The sequence below is a fragment of the Ambystoma mexicanum genome, chromosome 14 (assembly GCF_040938575.1).
Source record: "Ambystoma mexicanum isolate Mex_15411 chromosome 14, UKY_AmexF1_1, whole genome shotgun sequence".
In the NCBI taxonomy this organism is placed as follows: domain Eukaryota; kingdom Metazoa; phylum Chordata; class Amphibia; order Caudata; family Ambystomatidae; genus Ambystoma; species Ambystoma mexicanum.
Window position 1 is genome coordinate 182,805,327 of NC_090940.1, and position 18,173 is coordinate 182,823,499.

The 18,173-nt window shown below is 44.3% G+C and overlaps 1 protein-coding gene across 4 annotated transcripts in view; it reads left to right on the top strand.

Annotated features, from left to right (window-relative positions):
• ATL1 (atlastin GTPase 1) overlaps window positions 1-18,173 on the top strand; it is a 390,297-nt gene that overhangs the window by 268,038 nt on the left and 104,086 nt on the right. The gene's annotated exons all lie outside the window — the stretch shown is intronic.

Genomic DNA, 18,173 nt, shown 5'->3' on the forward strand with positions numbered 1-18,173 from the left:
CGTCCATTTATCATCCCCAAACGGATGGACTAGTTGAAAGATTTAATCAAACCACATTTAAAGAAACTGGTCGAGGCAGATGGGAAAAACTGGGACATAATGATACCTCAGACTTGATTTGCCATTTGGAAAATGCTCCAATTCTCCACAGGAGTTTCCCCCTTTCAGTTATTGTATGGAAGAGAACCTAGAGATGTATTAGACATGCTATGGGAAACCTGGGAAGAAAGAGAAAGGGCCACTATTCCATTGTCCGAGATGGCTCAGAGGTTGAAAGAACAAATGGGTGCAGTTCGGAACATAGTCCACACTAATATGGCCCGAGCTCAGCAACATCAAAAAGAATGCTATGATAAGAAAGCGATAATGAGATTATTTTCTATAGTCCAAAAGGTGTTAGTCTTCCTTTCATCATTAGAGAATAAAATGTTGTTGAGGTAGCATGGGCCATATGAAATCTTAGAACAGATGGGACCTTATAATTGTAAAGTCTCTCAACCTGATTAGAAAATTAAGACACATATATATGTCAATCTACTTAAAGAATGGAGGGTAGACCCATAGCGAAACACTTCAGTCATATTAGCCAGTTTGTTGTCAGAAGAGGTTGAGGTAAATCAGTTAATCTCTTCTGAGTTACCTCAGAATCAGAAACAAGATCTATTAGATCTTTTTACAGCAGTTCCCTGATCTGTTTAGAACTGATCTGTTTAGAACTGTGCAAGGGAGAGTGAATGGAGTATATCATTTCATACGTACCCCTCCTAGGCAAGTAGTCCACCAGAAAGTAGGAGATATATAATCCAGGAGGAGATAGAGGATATGTTGAAAGCCGACATCATTGAACCATCACAAAGTCCCTGCTCGTCCCCTATTGTGTTAGTTGCCAAACCAGACAATTCCTGGAGATTTTGTGTCAACTTTAGGATGTTCAATGAGGTATCCCAGTTTGATAGCTACCCAATACCTTGAAAAGACGATCTGACTGACAAACTTGGGGAGGCTGTGTATCTGTCCACCCCTGACATGACTAAAGGTTTTGGCAAGTACCAGTAATTCCAGGGAACAAGACAAAAAACGCCTCTTCTGCACCCCTCAGATTATTCCAATTTAAAGTATTACCTTTTGGGCCTCATGGTACTCCTGCTACTTTTTAGAGACGTATGGATCAGGTTTTAAGACCCCTTTTGTTATTCTGTGGGGAATTTATTGACAACATCATCATTTACTGTAAAGCCTGGCCTGAACAATGTCACCTTTGTACCAAGTCACCAGAGCATTAAGAAAAGCCGGCCTCACAGGCAATCCAAAAAAACTTAATTTGGCTACATCTGCTGTAAAGGTTCTTTTGGGTTCTTTGTGGGGTTCTTTGTGGGGAACGGACCAGTTCAACCTCAGTCTGACAAAGTTAAAGGGGTAATGGAAACACCAATCCCAAAAAATAAGAAGGAATTATGAGCTTTTCTAGGCCTTGTGGGTTACTATTGCAGGTTCATACCACATTTTTCTTCCATTTCTGTTCCCCTTACAGACAAACTTAAAAATGCAGAACCACAGAAATTGAGGTTGGGTACGGAAGATAAACATTGTTTTGACTAGTTAAAACGCATACAATGTCAAGATCCATTTCTAAATGTGGCAGACTTTATTAGCTCATTTATTTTACAAACTGACGCTTCGTAAACTGGTCTTGGGGCAGTGTTATCTCAAAACCATGATGTTCCAAAACACCCTATTCTCTATATCAGTAGAACATTGGTTTCCAAATAAAAGAACTGTGCAACGCTTGAATTAGAAGCCCTTGCCATCAAGTGGGCCATAACATACGACAGAGGACCTGCTGCAGAGCATGAGAGAGTGACGTATCCAGTGAGTTCACAGCTTGCAAGTGACTCTGCAGCACTTCAACACTGTCCACGTGTTCACAACAGGCAGTTTCACTCACGTGTGAGTGAAAGAAGCAGTGGTTGCAAATCTGAATAACAAACTGTTCGAAAACAACAAAAGATAAACTTGTTGAATCAATATAACTATACAAGCAAGCGTGTACATTTGCAGAAAACCTTGTGGGGAAGCTTTCATTGAAACAAAAGCCTACACGCAATACCCAAGCCAAGAGTACTTAAAACGCAGCATTATCAATATAACAAACACTGCTCAGGATGAGATGGGAGTTTTGGTAAGTGTTGCTGCTTATGTGTTATCAGGTGACATAAACACATATTGCCGAAGCCAAGACAGAAACAGAGTGATATCATACCCTGATCATTACTTGGTTTTTAGTGTAGAGGGGAAAGGAAGTTGGCAAACAGGCTGCTCTTCTGGAGATGATTATCCGGAGGGAGAGGAGAGTAGTTGCAAAGGAGTCCCAAAAAGCACTAATGTGATACCTTGTTTCCCCCGAAGTTGGTTTAAAGTTTGATGCCAAAGAAACCTTGTGAAGTTGTTGGTGTTCCAAGTGGGATAGTGAGGCGTTAATCCAACCTTTTGATTTAATAAAATGTCTAATCTTGAAAACTCTGTATAAAGTTGTCTGCCTCACATTTCTGTCCCCTCACACTACCAAGAAGCATATAATTTGTCTTTTCATTAACTAATACGTAATATTTGCTATGGCCACAGATGGTGTATGTTGCAGTGATTTTCAGCCAATGAACATAATATTCTCCTGCCTACCAAGAAATATAAGAATTTTCCCCTGCAACTACCACTTGGTGCAGCAACTAAAAGACAACACACTTACCTACAAACACTGAACATAATCTCCTCCTGCCTACCACGCAACTATGATATGATAGGTTATTTATAATGCGCTTAATATACAGAGGTTTCTAAGCGCAGACCTGGGGATCGAACCTGTGTCGCTCCGTGTCATATTGCTTCCAAGGCGAGCCCGTTGCCCCGGAGCTATTCTCCAGAGATTTCTCTGCAACTAACATTTGATATGGCAACTAAAACCAGTCCCTTACAGCTCATGAATATATTATCCTCCTGCCTATCAATAACTATGATATTTTTTCTCTGTAACTATATCTGGTGACTGAAATATGTCACTGCCACTGAATGTATCATGTTCTTGCCTAGCAACAGTGCTGAAGGAGTGTATGCAGTCCTCACTTATGCAGATGTTATTTATGTTTGGGAATGCAGTTTAAGTCTCCCAAAAAATATGATAAGCAAAACGTTCCTGAAATAATAGAGATGTGGGCAGGTGTCAGCCAGATGGCATGTGCTAACAATGTTATGCAACTAAAGAAAAGTGTACTTACATTCCAAGTGATCTAAACAAACACAATGATATCTGAAGTAAAACCATGGGCCTCATTATAAGCATGCCAGTCCGGAAACAACAGTGCCGGTAAGCCTACTGGCATCGTTGTTACCAGACCGGCATCACTCCGAGTCTGCGGGCGGCTGCCATCCCACCTGCCAGGTCTGACCTGGCGGGCAGAACAGCACCCACCCGCAGACTTTCCGGGAAGCACTGGCACCGTTATTGACATTTTTCCGGGACCTGACTTCCAGGAACACTGGGGTCGTAACCCCCTGATGTTTCCGTGGAGCCAGGTGCCGGAAAAAATCACAACTCTGGTGGCAGCCTGCCTGTTTTACCGGCATGGCTACCGCCGGAGTTGTAATAAGGCCCCATATTTCTTCAAGGAACACATCAATGACCCCCAAATAGAAACTCCCTGGCTAATCTTCCTTGCACAGTATTCTGTTCCACTCTAGCTACATTTTTACTTGTTAGGGAGTCCGAATGCATACATGACTGGACTCAGAGGATAGCAATTACAGTCTTTAGTATGTAATTGTAATTGTACTTGTGTAATTGTAAAGCGCTTATACACAAGTGAAGTGCTTCAAAGCGTTTTGGTGGGAAGGGAACAAGGGATTACAGTCGTCATTCTTAGGCCTTGAAGATTCCGAATGATCAAACGGCAATAGCTAGCATACTAGGCCAAAGGCATATCTACTAGTGTAAGTGTGTGACAAGGAGTGAGGAGGGAAGGGGGGCAGGGACGTCATTTCACCAAAATGCCAGAGGTAGCGGAAGTGACATCACATGACCCTTGACCCACTGATGACATCACATGAAGTGATGTAATTTGCCCCCACCCCCAAGTGACATCACAGGAATTGATAGCAAACGATGCATCTAGCACCCATGTTTCCAGGTGCTGTAATTTCAGCCAGATATAAGAACCGAGGCACAGAGCGAGGCATGATTTGTCCACGATTACCCATTTGGGGAATGCCATTTTCCAGAATCGATGTGGGGTCTATATGTAAAACATACATAATGCAGTATGTCTAACAGGGTAACCGAAATCTGTAACGCAGGCTACAACTAGTGTATGAAACATCTATAGATCAATGGACACAGAAGTACGTGTTATCTATGACACTGCTGTGTTAAACAAGCCAAAAAAGCACTGACCTCGGGAGGCGTGCACTGCTGTTTAACCAGGAGAAAAATGCTGCAAGGCCTGAAAATGAAATCATTGACCAGGATTATGTATCCACAAAATGTGCTGGTTATAATTGTATATATGATTCAGCTACCACTATGATAGAAGACACCTATTAGACTGGTCTGCGTTCACAGAGGGGAGTGCACCTGATCATGTTATCTTTGCTGGAGCATAATAACTGGGAAAGTTGTTTTCAGTATACCCAAGACCCCCCACTCCCCATAGTTTTTATTATTTAAGCTTAATACTGGGCGCCAGAGGACTTAAAAAAAACACCATTTAAGGTAATATCATTGCTGCACACATACATTCATAGCACCACACAGGTATTTAAAATTGAAAACACCCACGAGTTGCTTTGCATCCGGGGACTCACTGGCAGACTTCAAGGCGCGCACTGCACACTACCCCTTTTTCTGACCTAGTGGTGCTCAATGACGTAGCACAAAATTTGGCAGCTCACCTGCGAGCCATGCTGTGGGGGACCCCCAAACTCCCTAACAAAGCATAGGGCACGCCACACCCCAGCCCAGTCCAATCCACCACGTGTGCAGAATGTCCATGATGATTATGCTGCTGCAGGGGCATGCACTACTGCAAGTGAAAGAAGTAAATATGTTTTTCAATCAAAGCTTAAATCTTTAACATAACATAGAGAGAAGGGGCGGTGCCTGGTCCACAAATATACCAGCCACCAGTGATGGCTGGTGAGTTGTTTTTTTGGAGGGTGTAAATATTTGCCACAAGTATGTGATTGTGACTGAGCATAGCGAGGGAGCCCGAACTAGCGAAAAATGGGTTGCGAGGGAGGGGGGTTCAGGGGATTCTTCTCCTTCGCCAGAGTAAATGTTTTGAATAAAAGGTTAAAATGGTCCATTAGACAACACAGTTTCTGGGAACATTTGGGTAAAAGGCCAACAATGTGGGTAAAAGGCCAACAATCGGTCGGTTTTGTATGGTGCAGGGTAAATCATGAAAAAATGTACAATAGATGCAAGTCACCAAAAGTGCACAGGGCATTTCCAAATGCATTATCATGCCTGTCCCTGCAATATATGCCAGTATAAAAATCATTTGCACGCTGGCTGTGCCGATACATTACCATGCTGGCTCCGCCAACATATGCTAGTATTCCCATATAAGACCATACTTATGTTTGCTTTAAGACGTTTTTTTATAGTGTCATTACTGGCACTGGGCAAAAAATGGTCTCTGCCAATATATGCCAGTACTCCTATGTAAGTACATACTCCCATTGGTTTGGCCATTAAAAGTGACATGTCACAATAGGAAAACCTGTCCAAACTGGTTCCAATGTAAGCCAGTCTAGACCCATAAGAACACTTATCTTGCTGGATTCATCATAGATGCTCAGTTAATAAAAAGTCAGGCTACAGTGAAGAATATACAGGTTGCCACACCAAAACATCAGTCTAGCGAGGTAACCATACTTATCATGCTTGCTTTTTTAAAGATGCTGGGAAATAAATGTCATGCAACAGTAAGCAATGGCTAGACTGACTGCACCAAAATGCTAGTGTAGCCAGGGAATGGCAGACATTAACTTGCCTTTGCCCAAAAATACCAATAAAACATGCAAAGTCAATAAAGGATCTGGCAAAAATGCTCCAGTGAACCCTAGTCTCAGGCTTTACACGCACATGCATCCCCTTTCACCCACTGGCCACTCACCCATACATCTCCTCTCACACTTGCTCACACTGGATTCACCACACAGGCACACACCAAACCCCACCCAAAACATTCAAACACACACTACCACGTGTATGCTCATTCACCCACCAGTCACTCACTCACACCTTCTCGTACATGCACTCATTGCATTCACTACACTGGCACACAACCACTGACCCAGAACATTCAAAAACACGCCATCACATTCATACTCATTGACCCACCAGTCACTCAATCATACACATTTTCTTACCTCCGCCCATTGCATTTTCTACACACCCACCCACCCAAAACATTTAAAAGAACATAATCACATTCATACTCATTCGCCCACCAGTCACTCACACACACATTGTTTTATATCCACTCATTGCATTCTCTACGTACCAGGCACACACCCATTCACTCATTGCATTCTCTGCACAGGCACACCCCCATCCACCTAGAACATTCAAAAACACACATCACATCACTTCTCATTCACCCACCAGTCACTCACACCTTCTCTTGCATCCACTCATTGCATTCTCTAAACAGGGACACACACACCCACCCACCCAGAACATTCAAAAACACACATCACATCACATCACTTCTCATTCACCCACCAGTCACTCACACCTTCTCTTGCATCCACTCATTGCATTCTCTACACATGCACACACCCACTCACCCAGAACATTCAAAAATACACATCACATCACTTCCCATTCCCCCACCAATCACTCACACTTTCTCTAGCATCCACTCATTACATTCTCTACACAGGGACAAACCCGCCCACCCAGAACATTAGAAAATACACATTACATCACTTCTCATTCACCAACCAGTCACTCACACCTTCTCTTCCATCCACTCATTGCATTCTCTACACAGGCACCCACCAACCCAGAACATTCAGAAACACTCGTCACATCACTTATCATTCACCCACCAGTCACTCACACCTTCTCTTACATCCACTCATTGCCTTCTCTACAAAGGCACACACCCACCCACCTACCCATAACATTCAAAAACACACATCACATCACTTCCCATTCCCCCAACATTCACATACATACATCTGACATGCACTTCACACATGAAAAACTCACATCATATTGCAAAAAAAAGCCTTCTTACCTTTTACTTGCACCTTCATTGCATCCTTCCAAGCCCCCTCAGCTCCTCCATGCTGCTCACAAGCAGGAACCAGGAAGCTGCGAGAGCTTCCTGGTTCCTGTATGTGAGCTGCAAGGAAGCTGCGGGAGAAGGGGTTGGAGCTGAATATGGCATGTGACATGTGCCACATGTCACGGTCAGCTCCAACCCCTACTGAGTGCTGCCCTGGCCGAGCCTTCACCCTGATGGGTGAGGACTGGGCCGGAGACCCACCAGACCTGGTGTGACAGGTCCCCCTGCACCGCGGGAGGTCTCGCTACACCAGGAGCACCCGTTTTCTTTTTTCAAATGTTCTTTTTTTCTTTTTAAATTTGGGGTCGCAAGGTGGTTGCAACTGTGGCCCCCAATGGTCGCAGTTTCGACGCGTGGTTACCCCCAAATGGCATTGTTGGGGGGGTGGGGAACTTACAGTACAATAAACTACAGTGCAAGGCCGGGCTAGGGAGGGGAGACAGGGGGAGAACCGGAAAGACATACTTGTTCGGCCTAGTACATTCAAGGTTGTGCAAGTGCATAGAGACAGGAAGTGTGAGGGAGGGGGACAAGTGCGCCCAGTCCAGCAGGGGCCAGGTTTAAGTGCAGAGTGATTGGCCCTCTCATGGAGCATAATGCTGTAGTGCCAAGCAAAGTGCAGAGGCCCGGAGGAAAGTGCAGGACTGGTGGGGAGCCTGGGACCTGTAGGGCTCTGGAGATGCACCAGGTGACCAATCAGCAAGCTGAGCAGATTGGGGAAGAGAAAGAAGGCAGGAAAGAAGCGAGGAGAGAGGAGGTTAGCAGGGGAAAGGGGAAGAGAAAAGGAAAGCCTGGAGGAGTTTCCAGAATTTAAGGAAGTACGGTTCAAGATGGAGAGAGGCAGGGCGGCTGTTCCAGAGGGAGGCACCTGCAGAGGATAAGGACCTATCCCCAAATCTCTGTTTGGAAAAATGGCTCTTCCGCAAAGAGTTGGAGGTGGCTGAGCAGAGGGCTCTAGATGGAAAGCATTTAGGAAGACAGCATTGCAGATAGTAAGGGCCGCAGCCCCAGGAACATTTGTGGACTATGCAGCGGGACTTGAACTTGATCATTGCAGCCACAGGGAACAAGTGGAGTGATTTCAGCGCTGGAGAGATGCGGTTTGTGGGCTTGAGACCTAGGATAATTCTTACAATTCTGTTCTGGATAAGTTTAGAGGTCGGAGAGAAGATGTAGGAAGATTGAGAAAGAGACTTTTGCAGTAGTCCAGTCTAGAGAGGACGAGGTCTCTGGAGATTGTGAGCCTATGGGGAAAGGTGAGGAGATGCAGATGGTAGTGAGATTTTTTGGACATGTCAGTGATGTAAGAAGAGAAGGAAAGAGTCGAAGATGTCCCCCAGATTTTTTGCCTCACTGGTGGGCGGCTGCCCATTTCCAAGGGAGGCCGGCCAGAGTCAGAGTGGGAAAGTGGGAGGGGGTGTCCCAATGAGGATTATCTCTGTCTTGCTGGTATTAAGGCAGAGATCATTAGCAGCCCACCCGGACTGAAATGCGGACAGTCTGGAATGAGTGAGGAGGAAGAGGAGGCTGAGGGTAGCCTGAAAGAGAGCTGTGTGTCATCCGCATAACACTGAATGTTGGAGGTGAAGGCAGAGATCATGTGGGCCAAAGGGGCCATGTAGACATTGAAAAACAAAAAGGTTTAACATAAAGCCAAAACTATGGCAAATAGAAAAAATCTTCACCTCCACAAACCAAAGCTTCTCACCATGTGGTGCCATGTCCTTGGGACCTTCCCCTCTCTGAATGGATGATCAACTTCCTGTTACTGTCTCATTCCTCCTCCCATGATCTCCTCCTCCCTAAAACCAACCAGGCCCACAGGAACCCTACTGTTCTTGTCATCGGCATCACTACCCTATCAGCTGTTATGACCCCCACCTTGGGTTCACTACATGCTTCAGATCTTACCAGCTCCTTTCAACTCATGTAACCTCCATCTGCTATCGCCACCTCCTCCAAACATTTACCCTTTGATTTGACCACTTCTCCAGACCTTTTCTCCCCTCTCTTGATGTCACCTCCTCCTCCTGTCTCTCACCACCTTCTCCTAGTACAGTCGCCTCCTCTGGATCTTCTCCACCCACACTGATGTTACCACCCCATCCAGAATCACACAGACCTCTCCTGCTACCACCTCGCATAAATTATCAAAACTTTTGTCTGATCTTATGACCTCCTCCAGACTCTCTCCAAACTCTGCCAACAGCTAGCCATGTCCTTCTCTAACACTCACCGTTCAAAAGCAGGGTCTTGATGCATTTATACTGCGCACCCCTCGGTCGACCATACAGTGACGGTCAGCAACGGCAAGTGCTGATTGTGTGAGAGCTGGGATTTGCCAGCTTCCCTGACCTGAGGCTGATTTGGGCTAAGGGGATGGATTGTTTATTAATTATTAAACTGTTCAGAAAATGTACATGTATCCATAGGAAAATGCCGCGCCCTTTCTGTAACGTGCCACAAGTAGTGTATTACTGTTAGACGAGTGTTGCCTACAGCAGTATATTAATGTTAACTGCAATGGGTTTTCCCCCCAGTGCCAAGGACTTTTTTGGTAATTTCGGTATTTCGCCATTCAATGCCTGCTAACGTTTTCTCTTTCATTAACCCCTTAAGTGCCAAGGACGAGGTATCTCGTCCTTGGCAACAGGGAGCACTTAAGGGGTATACTGCTGGAGGCATGTTATGGAAATTCCTTCTGCACACCAGTGAAGGTGGTGTTATGTAAAGGCCACCTTCACTGGTGTGCAGAAGGTGTTTTTCTAACAGTGTGTCTCCAAGGATTTCCTTTGGAGACACTCCGTGAACAAAACACTGTCTGCAAAATACTGGCGGGGAAGGCTGCAGTACTAACATGGGTCAATTGTTAGTACATTAAAGTGATCAGAGTTTCACAATTCTCAGGTTAGATCAAGTTGTTTATTGTTCAGCAAAGTGCTACTTCAACAATACAATAAAATCCATTATGGTTACAACTGTACAAAATGTGTAAAATACTACAATAAAATGCTACACAAATTCATACAAATAAAAATGTGATGGATAAACGCTATATACCCCATCGACATGACATATCAATGACGACTGCAATAAAAACCTCAAAGATCATCCTGGCATCCAAATGGAGGCAGACATACGAATCCCAAAACAAGCAGTCTCGAGGTCTCATGGTTGCATAAGGGCCGAAAACCTACTGTTTAATCGTCCCCTTTTTCTCCAGGAAGCCCCTAGCATTTTGGAAGGGAAGTCTTCAAAGAATGGCAGCACAAACCCTTTGACAGAAGAGAAGAAAGCAGAGGATCCCAGAGAGGAGCATTAGATGATGGAATGCTGCCTTTGTGATTATGAGTTTTCTGCATTATTCTTACACATACAGCGCTGTGGTTGGGGGGGGGGGGGAGCAGTTTGATGTGTAGAAGCAGTACAGTACAGTAAAGAAAGGTCACGTGTTCAAATAAAATTAAATGCAACTTACCTTCTGCGTCTCTGTCTCTGCATGGTGGCCATCTTATTTTATAGTTGTTTTTAGGGGATGAAAGGAATGTGCCCTCTATTCACAAGCCTTTTTCACAAATGCTAAGACCCCTTAAAACCTGGACGTTCTAATAGACAGTAATTGCCTGCGGGGCAAACTGTACTTAGTAGTAACATTGCTTCAGCCTTGTGCAATGGCCATTGCTTCGCTCAGACGTTACTTTGGGCTGACGGGCCATTAGCAGCCAGTTTGACTCGCTCTTGAAGTAATGACAACTTTCTTACCTTACCATTGCTTACCGGTCACCAGGCATGAACCCCACAGAGACTGCATGGGCATAGGTTCAATGTTCTCTGAAAGGGTACACAAACCACAGAACAAAAGAGAGAAAGTCTAACTTATTACGGGGATAAAGACTATTTCGAGTGACATCCCGACCAAGGAGCCGTACTGCAAAACAGTGAATCACAAAATAAAATTGATACTTAAGGGCAATAGGGTTGCACAATCTGTAACCCCTTGTACCTGTAGATGTGCACCCATGTACGCAAAAGCATCTCCTTATTTGTAGGTTGTCCTGTAAAGTGCAATACTACAGCATTTGATAAGTGACTGCTGCGATCTAGCTGGATTGAGGGCACGGACACATTAGATCAACCTGGTCTGGCGTGAAAGCAGAATAACGTCCCTTAGGACTGAGGCAACTAAAATATGAAGCCCTGGTAGATTGAGGGTGTGAACAAATGAGTTCCACCTGGACAAGAGTGAAAGCAAAATAAGATTCCTTTGGGTCGGGGTGACTAAAATGTGAAGTCCTGATAGGGTGCTGAAAAATCAGGTCAAGCTGCACTGATGGCACAGAAATGAAAGAGCCAGGATTAATGTTGGATGCCGGTACGAACCACTGGTTTTAATTCTATGCTGGCCGTAGGAATTTTTCCAGGCTCATGGAACCATGCAGTGATATGTCCAATCTGCAAAAAGCGCCCAAGTGATTCACCTGTTCCCTATAGGCCAGTATCGTTGCTCGATTCTACTCTTAAGGTCTGTTCTGAGCAGAATACTTGCCCGGGTCAGTAATAAAAACATTCTTCCGAATACCAAGCTGGGTTTTCGTGAAGGCCTAGGCACTTCTGAGCAGGGTTTAAATGTATACCTTTTCATTGCTAATGGTATTTATCTTAAGCGTGAAATGATTTACTCAGCTTTTATGGTCCGGTCAGCTTTTGATGAAGTAAATCGGGCTAAACTTTGGCTGGTATTGAGATTGGTGGGCTGTCCTGCTCACTTGATCAGTATCTTGTCATCTCTGCAGGCTAATAATAGAGCTTGTGTCAGTTCCAGTCCTGCTGGTCATTGCTCCCCAAGGTTCTCAGTATGTACAGGGGTTCGGCAGCGGTGTAATAACGTTTTTGACCATCTTGTGGGATGCAGGGCAGAATACCGCTCATCGGCAGCATGCCAATCTCTGTACTCACACAGATGACACGGTCCTCAGAGCCAGAACTCTGCGTGCATTACAATGTTACACAGATGACACGGTCCTCGGAGCCAGAACTCTGCGTGCATTACAATGTTACACAGATGACACGGGCCTCGGAGCCAGAACTCTGCGTGCATTACAATGTTACACAGATGACACGGTCCTCGGAGCCAGAACTCTGCGTGCATTACAATGTTACACAGATGACACGGTCCTCGGAGCCAGAACTCTGCGTGCATTACAATGTTACACAGATGACACGGTCCTCGGAGCCTGAACTCTGCGTGCATTACAATGTTACACAGATGACACGGTCCTCAGAGCCAGAACTCTGCGTGCATTACAATGTTACACAGATGACACGGTCCTCAGAGCCAGACCTCTGCGTGCATTGCAATGTTACACAGATGACACGGTCCTCAGAGCCAGAACTCTGCGTGCATTGCAATGTTACACAGATGACACGGTCCTCAGAGCCAGAACTCTGCGTGCATTGCAATGTTACACAGATGACACGGTCCTCAGAGCCAGAACTCTGCGTGCATTGCAATGTTACACAGATGACACGGTCCTCAGAGCCAGAACTCTGCGTGCATTGCAATGTTACACAGATGACACGGTCCTTCTGCATGCATTACAATGTTTAATTGATACTTTTGTTGTTTGTATGTATAGTTTGGATTTGTCCATTAATACTGGCAAGCCCACTGTTATAGCTTGTCAACTGGACCATAGGGATATCTTAAACTCCCTACCTTTCGAGCAGGGACAAACCCATTAATCTATGCTCTACTTATGATTTTTTGAGAAGGATATTTATTTCCAGATTAAATGGATTAATACATATGAAAAACCAAACAATTAAAATGGTCCAGGCCTTTGATGGCATGACCCGTTTTGCACACTCTTTTAAATGTCATCCCTTTCATATGATGACTAGAGTTGATCAAATGAAAGTAAATGTGCACTCTGTAAAGGGCGCTGAACCAATCAAGTGGCTGGAACAGCTGGGGAGAATACACATCCTCTGCCCACTGTTTCCAGCCACCCAAGGCCCTTCCCGAGGTGGCGCCATTTCTTTTTTCTATTTGAATGTGGGGAGGTAGCAGGGAGCCTCTCACTGTTGCCTCCCCACCCTACACACCTACAAACCAAACGGAACCTCTTTCCCACCCCCATGCTTCCTCCCCACTTACCTGCAGGACCGAATGTGTATGCCTTCGGTCCAGTGCTCCTCCCGCTCTGGTGCCCGCCAAAGAAATCGAAAAAGGACTGAGTCCCTTTTCCCCATGGACGTGCCCATCTTAGTTTCTTTTTTTTCTCCTTCCTCTGGAGATTGGCGTCGCTTGTGCCACCAATCTCCAGAGGAAGATAAAACACATTTGCACCACGGATAAACCCCGGGGTGCGAATGTCTTTCACCCCTTTTGGGGTGAAAACCATAGTCTATCGCAAGATACGGACAGGGCTGTGGGCTTTTTCTGAGGTCTGAAGTCTACACGTTGGGGAGAATAGATTTTTCAAAACAATTCTTGGTTTACCCAATTCGGGAAACCCACCTTTTCAGTACATGTGGCGTTTGGTCTACCCCCCATCTTGCAGATGAATTAATGACGGAGCCTACTAAACTCTTGTATAGAGTTTGTTTGGACGAAAAAGCTACTCTTACTAATTTGATTTTAAATCATGTTATCTCCTCTGAGGCCAACTATTTCTGTGTTTCCTGGTTGTCATATAGTAATAAACAGCTGGCTTTTGTAAATAGCACTATTTGTCACTGTAACCAGCTTCCTAATTCTCTTTCGACCCAAGCGAGGCTGCTGGAATCTATTAAAGAAAGGCTCTTTATGAACCGCAAGGAAGTTGAGTTGAGTACGATCTCAAACCACCATTTCATTGTTCTGGCCACCAATCGTACTGTTGAATATCTAACCTGCACTAAATATGGGTTCAATCAAACTTAGATCACCAGGGCCCGGTTCAATCTCTTCCCTTTGAAAGGTGTCACGTGCAAACGGTCCACTTCCTTAGCCACCAACCCAGTCGATTACGACTAATTGGGACCAGGTGGCGGTGTTCTTCGCGCTATAATCAAGTTTCTGAATACAACGAGCCAATTGGACTGAGGACATTGCAAAATGATGTGTTCCTGCTCCATCAAGGGTACTTACACCTGTGGTCCTCATGCTGCTGTGAGCCAGCCCTTATTCATAATGGACTGGCAGCAGTGGCAGATGTAAAACGAAGGGGTCTGTAGGCAAGAATGATGAAGCCACATGCTACAGGTGATTGGGCGATGTTAGGGTGGGTGCAACCTATGACGACCTCTAGTGTACAGTTGTGCATTTTTGGAGTTTCTGTTGTAATTGTATTGTTTTTTTAATTCCTCTTTAGTTTGGGATATTACGAGGTGCTTAGCACCACCTTTAAGATGAAATGATTGCATTGGAATACAGCTAAGAGTGAGATGACATGAGGAGGGACACAGAGCTTCTGGGTGTGGTTTGGTTGTTTAGCCACCTATGGACTGCTCACGGCTATGTTAAGGCCTATTCCCCGCCTGAAACACACCCTCCTGGGATCTCTGTGAGTTACCTCTATTATGGAGTAACATGAATCTTTGTCCTGCCAGTGTTCTTTCTATTCAGTCTTCCGAGAGCTACGGACTTAATTGCAGTTATACATTCACTGGCACGATAAGCATGTCTTAACCAAGTGTGATCTCAGCCACTTGATTTATATCTGTTCCTTGCACTCAAGCCTTGTTAAAAACAAGCAAATGCCTATCCAGTGCATACTGTTGGTATGCACGGCCAATGGTTGTTTACTTGCGGAGGTGAGTGTTTGGATGTGTGATCATTTGGATATAAACCTCTGGACAGGTCATGTTCCGGGAGGATAGCTCAGCAGCAACGTGTTCGCCTTGGAAGCAGGACAACACGAAGCAACACAGGTTCGATTAGCGGATCCGCGCTTAGAAACCTCTTGGTATTTAAGCGTGTTATAAATACGCAACAAAAAAAAAAAAAACAACTACGCAACTAAAAAACAAACAATTCCTGTAACAGCGCCTCGATGCCCGCAGGCTGTGTGAGCGCTTTAAAAATGCAAAAATCAATCAATCAAAAATTCAGAAATGATCATAATGTATGTCTTGCACCATTTTCTCATCAAGTGAACATGATGGCAAAATAGATACCAAGGTTCACAAATGATGCTTCCGCTTTCTCTCTTCCTCTCCCCTGCTGATGCACCTGACTGCTCTGCGCACTGGTCACCTGGTCTCCCTCTGAATTTGGGCCCATGCTCCTACATGTCCAATTGCCCTCGCACTACCTCTGGGCTCCCCAGCACTTAAGGGTCTGTATCTGCAACCCTACAGTCCCTTCTCTCTGCACTTATGAGCCACCCGCTGTCTGCACTTGTGAGTTAACTGCACTTCTCCCTTCCCCTCCCCGATGGCACTTCTCCCCTTCCCTCTTCCCCGCACATGTGCGATCTGAATGACACAAGGCCTAGTAAGAGTGTTCTTTTGTCCTCCCTTGTTTCCCTCTCCTTGTCTTGTCGCACCTAGAAACACTCGTGTACAGGTACGTTATAAATGCCATATCATGTCTTGGAAAATGCATTGGCCAACTAGATAAGGACTGGTAAAAGATGTAATGTAAAGTATTCCTGTGTAACACAATGTCTGCCATTTAGCGGCCATTGGGAACATTATATGCAAATAAGGCAACAGTTTGCTTTTAATAGCATGGATGAGTGATTACATTTTGACTTGCGAGGTTTGTGGTGTAAACATGTCTTTCTTTTCCCCCTTAAATTAATCTCATGTTGTTGTGGAGTTGAAAAAGGCCACTGAGATTTCAGCAGCAAAATGTTCATTTTCCATCCAGAATCCCATGTATCGAGGTTCTGATTTAGATAGACCAGCCATTGGATAGACCCAGGCATTTATTTGTATAATGTTTAATCCCTGTTGATGTACACACAGCATTTGTGGAGCTGCATTGTGCACTGATGAAGGTGAGACTGTAGAATGAAATGCATGAGTAGGCTACTTGTGAACAGAGCTGGCAGAGAAGTTGCTAATAAGATCCCAGAAAAGGAAGGGAAATTAATTTCGTTTTGGCCTCCACCCATGAGGGCATCTGTAAATCATTACTGGGGCTCTATTGAAACCGGATGGGCTAGGCAGGGATGCAACATACTAGAATGTATCTCTATGGAAGTGTACATACATTTGGAACACACAAGATATCGATGATATGTTTTGGGGCAATTTTGACACATTCTTTAACCAATAATGGGCTGTTGGGGATTACAGGACGTTCTCTGCTTTACTTTGCAGTTTCAGTAGGTAGGCCGATAGCCTCTTTCAAAGCACAAAGTGATCTGCAAATTCCCAAATCTCCTATGGAAAGGCCTGCCACATGGTTGCAACTTGAACCCTGAAGCATATTTGCTCCACCAGGTTTTGTGGAAATGTTGGACTTTAATAAGTAGCATGTTTGTTCGAGTGAATATATACCGTCCAACCACTTGTAGGATAAACCCTCATCTACAGAAGTACAGAACTAATTTCACCTTTCTGATGAAGAGGATGGGGGCTCAGAAGTGGCTTTGCTTTGTGCAAGAGAAATTATTCAGCCATTGCTGTACCCTGCATTATTAGTCAATGTTCTTATATTAAATGATTGTATATTATAAGTTTGAATATGGAGAAACACCAAATTCTACTAAGCCATGTATTAGTCAGGATTGTTACTACAGTGAATATGCAACCTCAAGTCTAGGGTACTGAAATGCAGGCGGTTAAGGGAAAAAAGCCATAAGGAATTGGTGATTTGAAATGATTACAGCATTTGGCCATGTGGAAAAGCTGGGATTTGAGCCGCGCGTCCTTAATTTAACTGTTTGCGTTTAAGCCCGTGGATTGCATCGTTCCTATCCCATCATTAGCATTATACCATGCAATGATTTCTGCACAGTTGACTTTCTTTTTTTTAAACAAAGATTTTTATTGTCATTTTATGCAATCTTGCAAAAGGGAAGTGAAAAATATAAAACAAACATAATAAATAGACTTGGGTTCATCTGCATAAATGACCATGAATGTAATTGAATAAAAAACAAACTAAATTAGTAGTATGTTTTCGATAAAGCTGACTTACAAAGTTCTCTAATCACATGATTCATCAAACTGTTAACATATAGATAAACTCATATTTCATAAAGGGGCAAGTGCATAAACAACAATGAATTTTTATGGATAGATCTCAATGCAACTAGATGCATGCATGGCTTAAAATGCGTCTACGTTCCTTTCCCTGATGCATTGTCAAATGTAAGAAGAGAAAATAAAATGTTTATGTTAAGATCTGTGAGTGCCAAGGATTTACCATTGAATAACTTTTTGGGAAGTTGGCAAACATGGAAATAAAGTATACACCCACATGTGAATAAAGATGATAAACCCATCATAGAACGTAAGGTCTTCACGCCTGGTCCTAGACAGCCCCAACTACACCAGATCTTTGATCAACAATTCATATTAATCTTCACTGTATTCAAATGCACTTTATGTGGATATCCTGAAAATGTGGGGTGGATCTTGAGGAACGGACTTGAAGAGCCCTAGTATCCAGGTCTCGGGTGATGTGGATGATGTGGAAAGTTTATCTGGAAGCGGCTTGCGGCTTACATCAATGCGAAGGAACCACGGAGAGGAAAGACGTTAGAAGAAGTGAAGGAACCACGGAGAGGAAAGACGTTAAAAGAAGTGAAGGAACCACACAGAGGAAAGAAGTTAAAAGAGTACGAGGGGCTAGCAGGATTGCCCAACAGATGGACCTTGTCGGCT